The sequence below is a fragment of the Mauremys reevesii genome, linkage group 1, assembly GCF_016161935.1.
Source record: "Mauremys reevesii isolate NIE-2019 linkage group 1, ASM1616193v1, whole genome shotgun sequence".
Lineage (NCBI taxonomy): Eukaryota > Metazoa > Chordata > Testudines > Geoemydidae > Mauremys > Mauremys reevesii.
This window is the reverse complement of record NC_052623.1, coordinates 299,173,803-299,182,029: the sequence shown is the minus strand read 5'-3', so window position 1 is coordinate 299,182,029 and position 8,227 is coordinate 299,173,803. Positions and strand designations below refer to the sequence as shown.

At 50.7% G+C, this 8,227-nt stretch overlaps 1 protein-coding gene across 2 annotated transcripts in view; it reads left to right on the top strand.

The window, feature by feature from the left end:
* Window positions 1-5,196: 5,196 nt before the first annotated feature.
* TBK1 (TANK binding kinase 1) overlaps window positions 5,197-8,227 on the top strand; it is a 50,784-nt gene continuing 47,753 nt past the window's right edge. Inside the window, exon 1 of one of the 2 annotated variants that reach the window (XM_039502242.1) lies at window positions 5,197-5,421. The gene's annotated coding sequence lies outside the window, so the exon portion shown is untranslated. The remainder of the gene's footprint in view (window positions 5,422-8,227) is intronic. The other variant, XM_039502251.1, reaches the window with a different exon arrangement.

Here is an 8,227-nt window from a genome sequence, read left to right as displayed (position 1 = left end):
CAACTGCATACTTTGGATGTTCGTAGGGCTCTCGCCTTTTATATTGAGAGAACCAAGCCCTTCAGACATTCCTCTTAACTCTTTGTAGCGGTCGCAGACCGAATGAAGGGCATGCCGATCTCCTCCCAACGGATTTCTTCTTGGGTGACATCCTGTATCCGCGCATGCTATGACTTGGCGCAGGTTCCAACTGGCCATCTCACCGCCCATTCTACTTGGGCTCAAGCCTCCTCTGCCGCCTTCCTGGCCCATGTTCCCATTCAGGAAATTTGTCGTGCGGCTACTTGGTCTTCCATCCACACCTTTGCATTGCATTACGCATTGGTCCAACAGTCTAGAGACGATGCTGCCTTTGGCTCAGTGGTCCGACATTCCGCAACGTCTCACTCCGACCCCACTGCCTAGGTAAGGCTTGGGAATCACCTAATTGGAATCGATATGAGCAAGCGCTCGAAGAAGAAAAGATGGTTACTCACCTTTGTAACTGTTGTTCTTCGAGACGTGTTGCTCATATCCATTCCAAAACCCGCCCTCCTTCCCCACTGTCTGAGTAGCCGGCAAGAAGGAACTGAGGGGCAGATGGGTCGGCAGGGGTATATATCCGGCGCTATAGCGGCGCCACTCCAGGGGCGCCCAGCTGACCCACCGAGTGTTGCTAGGGTAAAAATCTTCCAATGAACGTGCACGCGGCGCACGCACACCTAATTGGAATGGATATGAGCAACACATCTCAAAGAACAACAGTTACAAAGGTGAGTAACCGTCTTTTTCATAACAGAAAGCACAAATAGCATGGTCCTTCTTTTCAATAAACCCAAATGCATCTGTCCAAGCAGGCTGAAATGATTGGTCATCTAGCTTCACTTTCTTAGGAGCTGCCATTTTGTCAAATGTTCCCTTCAACTCTCAGTGGGGAAAAAAATGGCGATAGAGGGCAGGCACAAGGTCAAAAGCAGTGTGGTCTGAGATAAGCAATTTTAAGATGGGGGTGCTGAGCTGCACCCCCTCCTCCCTTGTGTGCAACCTTCACTGTCCCAGGCTGGGAACAGTGGGCCACAGCGGGAAGGCTGCAGAGCACTGATCCAAGGACAGGAGAAGAGCCCAGGGTGGCCTGCAGGGACTCCAGGCCAGAAAGCAGGCTGAGCAAGGCTGGAGATCTAGACCGGGCTGGCAGGAGGTCAGCAACTGGAACCCCAGATTGACAGCTGAGGTGAGTGAGCTGGCCCCAGTAGGGCTGAGCAGGGCTGCAGGCCTGGACCCTGTCTGGAAGGGCGCTTGTGCAAGGTAAGTGAGGCTGCCGCAGGGGGGGACCCCGGCAGGCAAAGGGCCAGCAGCGAGAATCCCAGAGCAGCTGCAGCTGAGTGGCTCAGCCTGCCACGGCTCTGGGGTTTCAGCTGCAAGCTCCTGCCAGCTAGGGTCTCAGCCCCCTAGGGTCTCAGGCCCCTGCCAGTCTGAGGGAAGGAACCCAAGGCTGGCAGTGGGTGCTGAGTGGGGCTGTGACAGGGGGGACCCCGGCTGGCAAGGGGCCAGCAGCGGGAATTCCAGAGTGGCTGCAGGCTGAGCGGCTCAGCCCCAGGCTGGGAGTGGGTGCTGAGTGGGGCTGGCAGGGGGCCAGCAGCGGGAATCCCAGAGTGGCTGCAGGCTGAGCGGCTCAGCCCGCTGCCGCGGCTCGGGGGTTTCAGCCGTGGGCTCCTGCCAGCTGGGGTCTCAGCCCCCTGCCAGCCTGGGGTTCCTTCCCCTAGGCTGGCAGTGGGTGCTGAGTGGGACTAGCAGAGGGTCCCTGGCTGGCAGGAGCCGGCGGCAGAAAGCGCCAGAGCGGCGGCGGGCTGAGCAGCTCAGCCCACCCCGCGTGCCATTAAAAATTGGCTCATGTGCCACGTTTGGCACGCGTGCCATAGGTTGCCGACCCCTGCCCTAATCTGTTTTAAGTGCACTGAATAGACAAGATCATTTCCTTTCACCTAAAGTGCCAAGGGCTCTAGGTGTCCAAACTGTGACCAGATTGGTCAAGTTATGCATTGTAGATGCAGACAAGGCATCAGGTTCACCTGTTCCTGATGTAATCAAGGCATGAGATCTTTCTTTCTACTTATGAAGTCACCATCTGTGCTTCCACTGAGGAAATCTGTAGGGCAGCAACATGGGCCTCTATTAACTTCTGTTTGTTAGACACTAGTGTTTAGGGAGAATCCATTCTGTTATTTGTGCCAGTCTTTTAGAATAATAAGTATAGCTGTTGGATCACTTTAGTCCATTCCACGCTTTCATTTTGACTAGGGGGAGTTCAGTTAGCTACAACCAGAGAAGCTGCATGCTGTGACCTACTGGATTAAACCAGTGATCTGTGGAATCTTACTTTAAAACTATATACTTTGTGTGATTTGTTCCAGAAGCTGTTAATGAGTTAGGACATAAGACACTAGAAAAAAGGACTTTCTGTCCTCTGCACAGGCATCCTTTGGCAAGAAGGTGCTACATTTGGTGATTAATTTTGTGGGGGACTCTCCCTATCTTATTCTACTTTATCCATATATATTTTCACTGCTCACTACTTCACATACATCTCAGATACTGGGCTACAAAATGGGAAATGTTTTACACAATAACTTTCTTGCTTCTAGCACTGTCTTCCATGATTCTACCCTCCCTGGTATGGCTTCATTAGCCAAAGGAACAAAATTTAGCTTTTTATGTCTACTATTTGTGGGCTAGTGAGCCTACTGTACATAGTTTACTGCCTGGCATTGAATTATTGTTACTACCCACATTCCAAAGCAGGGATTCTCAAACTTTGTACCAATGACCCCTTTCACATAGCAAGCCTCTGAGTACGACCCCCCCCATAAATTAAAAACTTTTTAATATATTTAACACCATTATAAATGCGGGAGGCAAAGCAGGGTTTGGGGTGGAGGCTGACAGCTCGTAAACCCCCCCATGTAATAACCGTGTGACACCCTGAGGGGTCCTAACCCCCCACTTTGCAAACCCCTGTTCTAAAGCTTTTCCACAGCTTTTTAATGATTCATCTGGCAGCAAGCTGGAGAAGGGGAGGGGATTAGTTGGGGCTATGTTTCAATGTTGAACTGCCCCTGCAAACTGCAGACAAGAGGGGAATACCTCACATATCTCAGAATTGTGGGAGATGCTGCTAGTAGAAAGGATATGATCAGGTAAGATTTCTCCCATTCTGGCTCACAAAGATCAGCTGTGATGAATACTGGATATTTAAAGCAATAACAAATGTAGAACATCATTCTACTTTGAATTTAGATGGCCGCTTCAATTTTTTGCTCTCAAACCTATAAATTTGGTATTGGCAACGCAACCTCTAATGTTCTCAGAAACATTAATAGATTTACTGTTTGTGTATTTTACATGCAGACCTGGTAGTGCTGCCTACAGTTAAGGTTGCCTGAGGGTTTGTTTTAAGATTGTTTTCAGATCTTATAACTTAAAGTTTGGTAAACACTTCATGATGAAACTGTCTATGCTGGCGGTCTGCCTTAAGCTTTTTTTTATTATTTATTTTAAGTTTCAGATAAAGTGGTTCATCTTTTAGAAAATGAGATTAGAGGAAAAAATAGTGTTGCCCCCTATTAAAAAAAATATATTCACAACTGTTGAAGTTTTTGAGTGTCGTGCTTTAGGGTGGGAACTTGAAATTTAGGAGTGGTGCAGGCTCAAGGCAGGGTGTCACTCTAGTCAATGTCACGACTGTACCTTCTATAGTTCCTTTGAAAATTCACCTAAACTTGGCCTAGTTCTAAACCTCCAATAAAAAAAAATCTGTTTGCACATGATCAGTAGATATTTGTCTAGAGTTTAGCAGCTCCATCCTCCAAAGATTCCACAGGGAATGCGCATGTTCCAAGCCAGAGCTGCAGAGACTGAGCATAGCTTCCCCTGCTCAGGCTCCTCCGAGGTGGGGAAGGATAGATACAGTGTTACTGTAAGTGAGATGATGGATACTACCTCTCTTGTGCTCTCAGTGCTCCTGTAGGGGGCCAGGAAGTGTGACTGGAATGCAGGGGGTGCGGGATCTGGAAGGGATGATAGAATACAAAAAAGATGGGTAGGATAGTAGATGAAGAGAAGCTGCTATTGAGTTTGGAGGCGGGGGGGACTGAGGCCATCCAGAGGGATAAGGGTTACAGGAGCTGGGGAGGGGGGAGAGATAGGAGTATAAGTCTAACCACAAGAGATCACTCCCCTCCAGAACCTGAAACTAAACACACGCCTCCAGCATCTCAATGTTCTTTGACTGTTCAGGGCCACCCAGAGAGGGAGGCAAGTGGGGCAATTTGCCCCAGGCCCTGCAGGGGCCCCCACGAGAGTTTTCTGAGGCTCCTGGAGTGGGGTCCTTCACTCGCTTCAGGGGCCCCAGAGCTTATTCCACTCCAGGTCTTCGGTGGTGGGGGGACCTGCTGCCAAAGTGCCCCGAAGACCCGTGGCGGGGGTCCTTCTGCCCTGGGACCTGCCGCCAAAGTGCCCCGAAGACCCGTGGCGGGGGTCCTTCTGCCCTGGGACCTGCTGCCAAAGTGCTGGGTTTTTGGCAGCAATTCGGCGGCAGGGGCCCAGGCCCCCTGAATCCTCTGGGCGGCCCTGCGGCTGTTGGCAAAGAGCCTTGAAACCCATTGGAAATACATGCTGGGAGGGTGTGTGTGTGTGACGAGGGATGGCAGTGGTGGGTGGGGAGGAGGGATGAGAGGACAGGTGGTCTCAGGGGCGACTCTAGGAATTGCGCTGCCCCAAGCAGGGCGGCACGCCGCGGGGAGCGCTCTGGCAGTCACCGATCCTGTGGACCTCCCGCAGATGTGCCTGCGGAGGGTCTGCCGGTCCCGCAGCTCCGGTGGACCTCCCGCAGCTGCCTGCCACCTTCCCGCGGCACGCCGCCCCAAGCACGTGCTTAGCGCGCTGGGGTCTGGAGCCGGGCCTGGGTGGGCTACAAGGAGGGACGTTTGGGGATGGTGGAGGAGTCTGAGGCGGCCCGGGGGGCAGGGTCTGAGGGGATGGATGGGGGTGAGCAGGGCTGCTGGGGGGTCTAGGGATGGGTGCGGTTGAGGAGGATGTCGAGGGATGGGGGGACAGGCGGGGGCGAGGACTGAGGAGGGATGTTGGGGGACGGGCGGGGCGGGGTAAGGAGGGATGGGGGGCGAGGACTGAGGAGGGATGTCGGGGGACGGGCAGGGGTGAGGTCGGTGTAGCTGGGGCCGGGATCCGCGCTGTGGGACGCTCCCCCGGCGGGACCCGGGGCTGAGGAGTCCCCGCGCGGAGGCCTGGCCTGACACGCAGTGGTACCGCCCCGCCTCCCCGACGCCACCGTTGCAGGAAGCCGGAAGCGGCGGGAAGAAGCTTTAGCTTGGCAGGGCCGGGCTGGAGGCGCGGATCGCGGTGCTGGGACGGGGTCCCTGCCTGCAGGTAGGGCCGGGCCCGCGCGGGAGAGGTGGCGGGTCTAGGGCCGGTCTCACGGGGCAGCGCGGTGGTGGGAGCCGGGGCTTGGGCCGCTGCCGGAGGCTGGGCTGTGACACTCGGGGGGCGGGATCAGGCCCGCCAGTGACTTGCCGCGTGAGCTCGGGACCGAGTGGGGAGAAGGAACAGGGGCCAGGCCGGGGAGCCCGCCGCTCCTGGGGGCAGCCCGGCGGCTCCGCTCCAGCCCCCCAACCGCCCCGGTGACCTGACCAGGCCCCGTGTCCTCTGCCCCCGGTGCCGGGAGTGGGGCAGGTCAGTGAGGCGCCTTTGGTTCCCCAAGCTGGGCTCTAGTCCCAGGGCAGCAAGCATCAGCCTGGGGCTGCTGGGGCTCGCCTTGGGGTGACAGCGCTGCTGAGTTGTGGCCGCGAGTTGAGATTTTCAACGTCTTTAACATTAAACACAACAAAATCTTATGGTACTGGAGCGAGAGCTTTTACAAGCTGCCTTGAAAATCTGTCCAGATGGAGGAGGGAGTCTCCTGTAAGTGATACATATGCTGGGTAAGGCACTGAGTTGGTGCCTGGATGACATGGTTTCTGACTCCAAGAACAGAATCCTGATTTGTCCACAGATGTATATGAGTTTTAATGACCTCATCTCAGAACTGAACCACAGTTCGTTCAGTTATTTCAGGGGTTCTCAAACTGGGGGTTGGGACTCCTCAAGGGGTTGCGAGGTTATTACATGGGGGGGGGGGGTTACAAGCTGTCAGCGTCCACCCCAAACCCTGCTTTGCCTCCAGCATTTATAATGGTGTTATATATATAAAAAATCCTTTTTAATTTATAAGGAGGGGTCACACTCAGGGCTTGCTCTGTGAAAGCGATCACCAGTACAAAAGTTTGAGAACCACTGAATTATTTTGTTTTTAAATCTTGTAGTCTCTTCAACTAGGCACCTATGGAGAATGGGGGAGGGAAGGAGGAGGAGGTAGGAACCATTATCTTTTGTGGAATACAAGCTTTCAAAATTTAATTTAAGAAAATAATTCTAGCTGATGGAATAATTCCAGCTTTTGTATGTTGTGAAGGCCAAGACTATAACACGATTCAAAAAAGAACTGGATAAGTTCATGGAGGAGAATAAAAAGAGGCAGTTAGAGACAAAAAGATACCTTTTAAATTTAAAAGGTAGCATCCTATTGAGGAAAACAGAAAGGAACATAAACTGTGGCAAGTCAGGTGTAAAAGTATAATTAGGCAGTCCAAAAAGGAATTTGAAGAGCAACTTGCCAAAGACACAAACTAACAGCAGATTATTTAATTACATGAGAAGCAGGAAGCCTGCCAAACATGGGGCCACTGGACAGTTGAGCTGCTAAAGGAGCACTCAAAGAAGGCAAGGCCACTGCAGAGAAGCTATATTTTCAATTCACCTAAAACAAGTACTGTAGTGCAATCTCTTTATCATGAAAGTGCAACTTACAAATGTATTTTTTTTTGTTACATAACTGAACTCAAAAGTAAAACTTTAGAGCCTACAAGTCCACTCAGTCCTACTTCTTGTTCAGCCAATCTCAAACTTTGTACTGGTGACCCCTTTCACATAGCAAGCCTCTGAGTGCAACACCCCTTATAAATTAAAAACACCTTTTTATATATTTAATACTATTATAAATGCTGGATACAAAGCAGGGTTTGGGCTGGAGGCTGACAGCTCGTAACCCCCCATGTAATAACCTCGTGACCCCCTGTGGGGTCCCGACCCCGAGTTTGAGAACCCCTGCATTAAGAGAAACGAGTTTGTTCACATTTATGGGCGATAATGCTGCCTGCTTCTTGTTTACAATGTCACCTGAAAGTGAGAACAGGTGTTTGCATGGCACTATTGTAGCCAGCGTTGCAAGACATTTACATGCCAGATGTGCTAATGATTCATGTGTCCCTTGATGCTTCAACCACCATTACAGAGGACATGCGTCCATGCTGATAATGGGTTCTGCTCAATGACAATCCAAAGCAGTGCGGCCCAATGCATGTTCATTTTCATCATCTGAGTTAGATGTCACCAGCAGAAGATTGATTTTCTTTTTTGGTGGTTTGGGTTCTGTACTATCTGCATCAGAGTATTGCTTTTTTAAGACTTCTGAAAGCATGCTCCACACCTTGTCGTTCTCAGATTTTGGAAGGAACTTCAGGTTCTTAAACCTTGGGTCGAGTGCTGTAGCTATCTTTAGAAATTTCATATTGGTATCTTCTTTGCATTTTGTCAGATTTGCAGTGAAAGTGTTCTTAAAATGATCAACATGTGCTGGGTCATCATCTGAGACAGCTATAACATGAAATACATGGCAAAATGAGGGTAAAACAAAGCAGGAGACATATAATTCTCCCCCAAGGAGTTCAGTCAAACATTTAATTAATGCATTATTTTTTAACAAGCGTCATCAGCATGGAACGATAGCCGAAGCATGAAGAGGCATATGAATCTTTAGCACATCTGGCACATAAATATCTTGCGATGCCAGCTACAACAGTGAATTGAAAAATACTATTTATTTTGTTTAATCGTGCAATTAATTTGTTGAAACTATTGTAAAGAACAGAATTATTAGACACACAGATGGATATGATATGTGGTGAAAAGCCACATGGACTTTTCCCCTAATCTATTAGAATTCTTGGAGGGACGGGGGCGGGGGGGCTGCTGTTCAAGAATCACGTGGGCAAGGGTGATCCAGTATATACAGTATACTTGGACTTTCAGAAAGTCTTTGACAAGGCCCCTCACCAAAGGCCCTTAAGTAAAGTAGGCA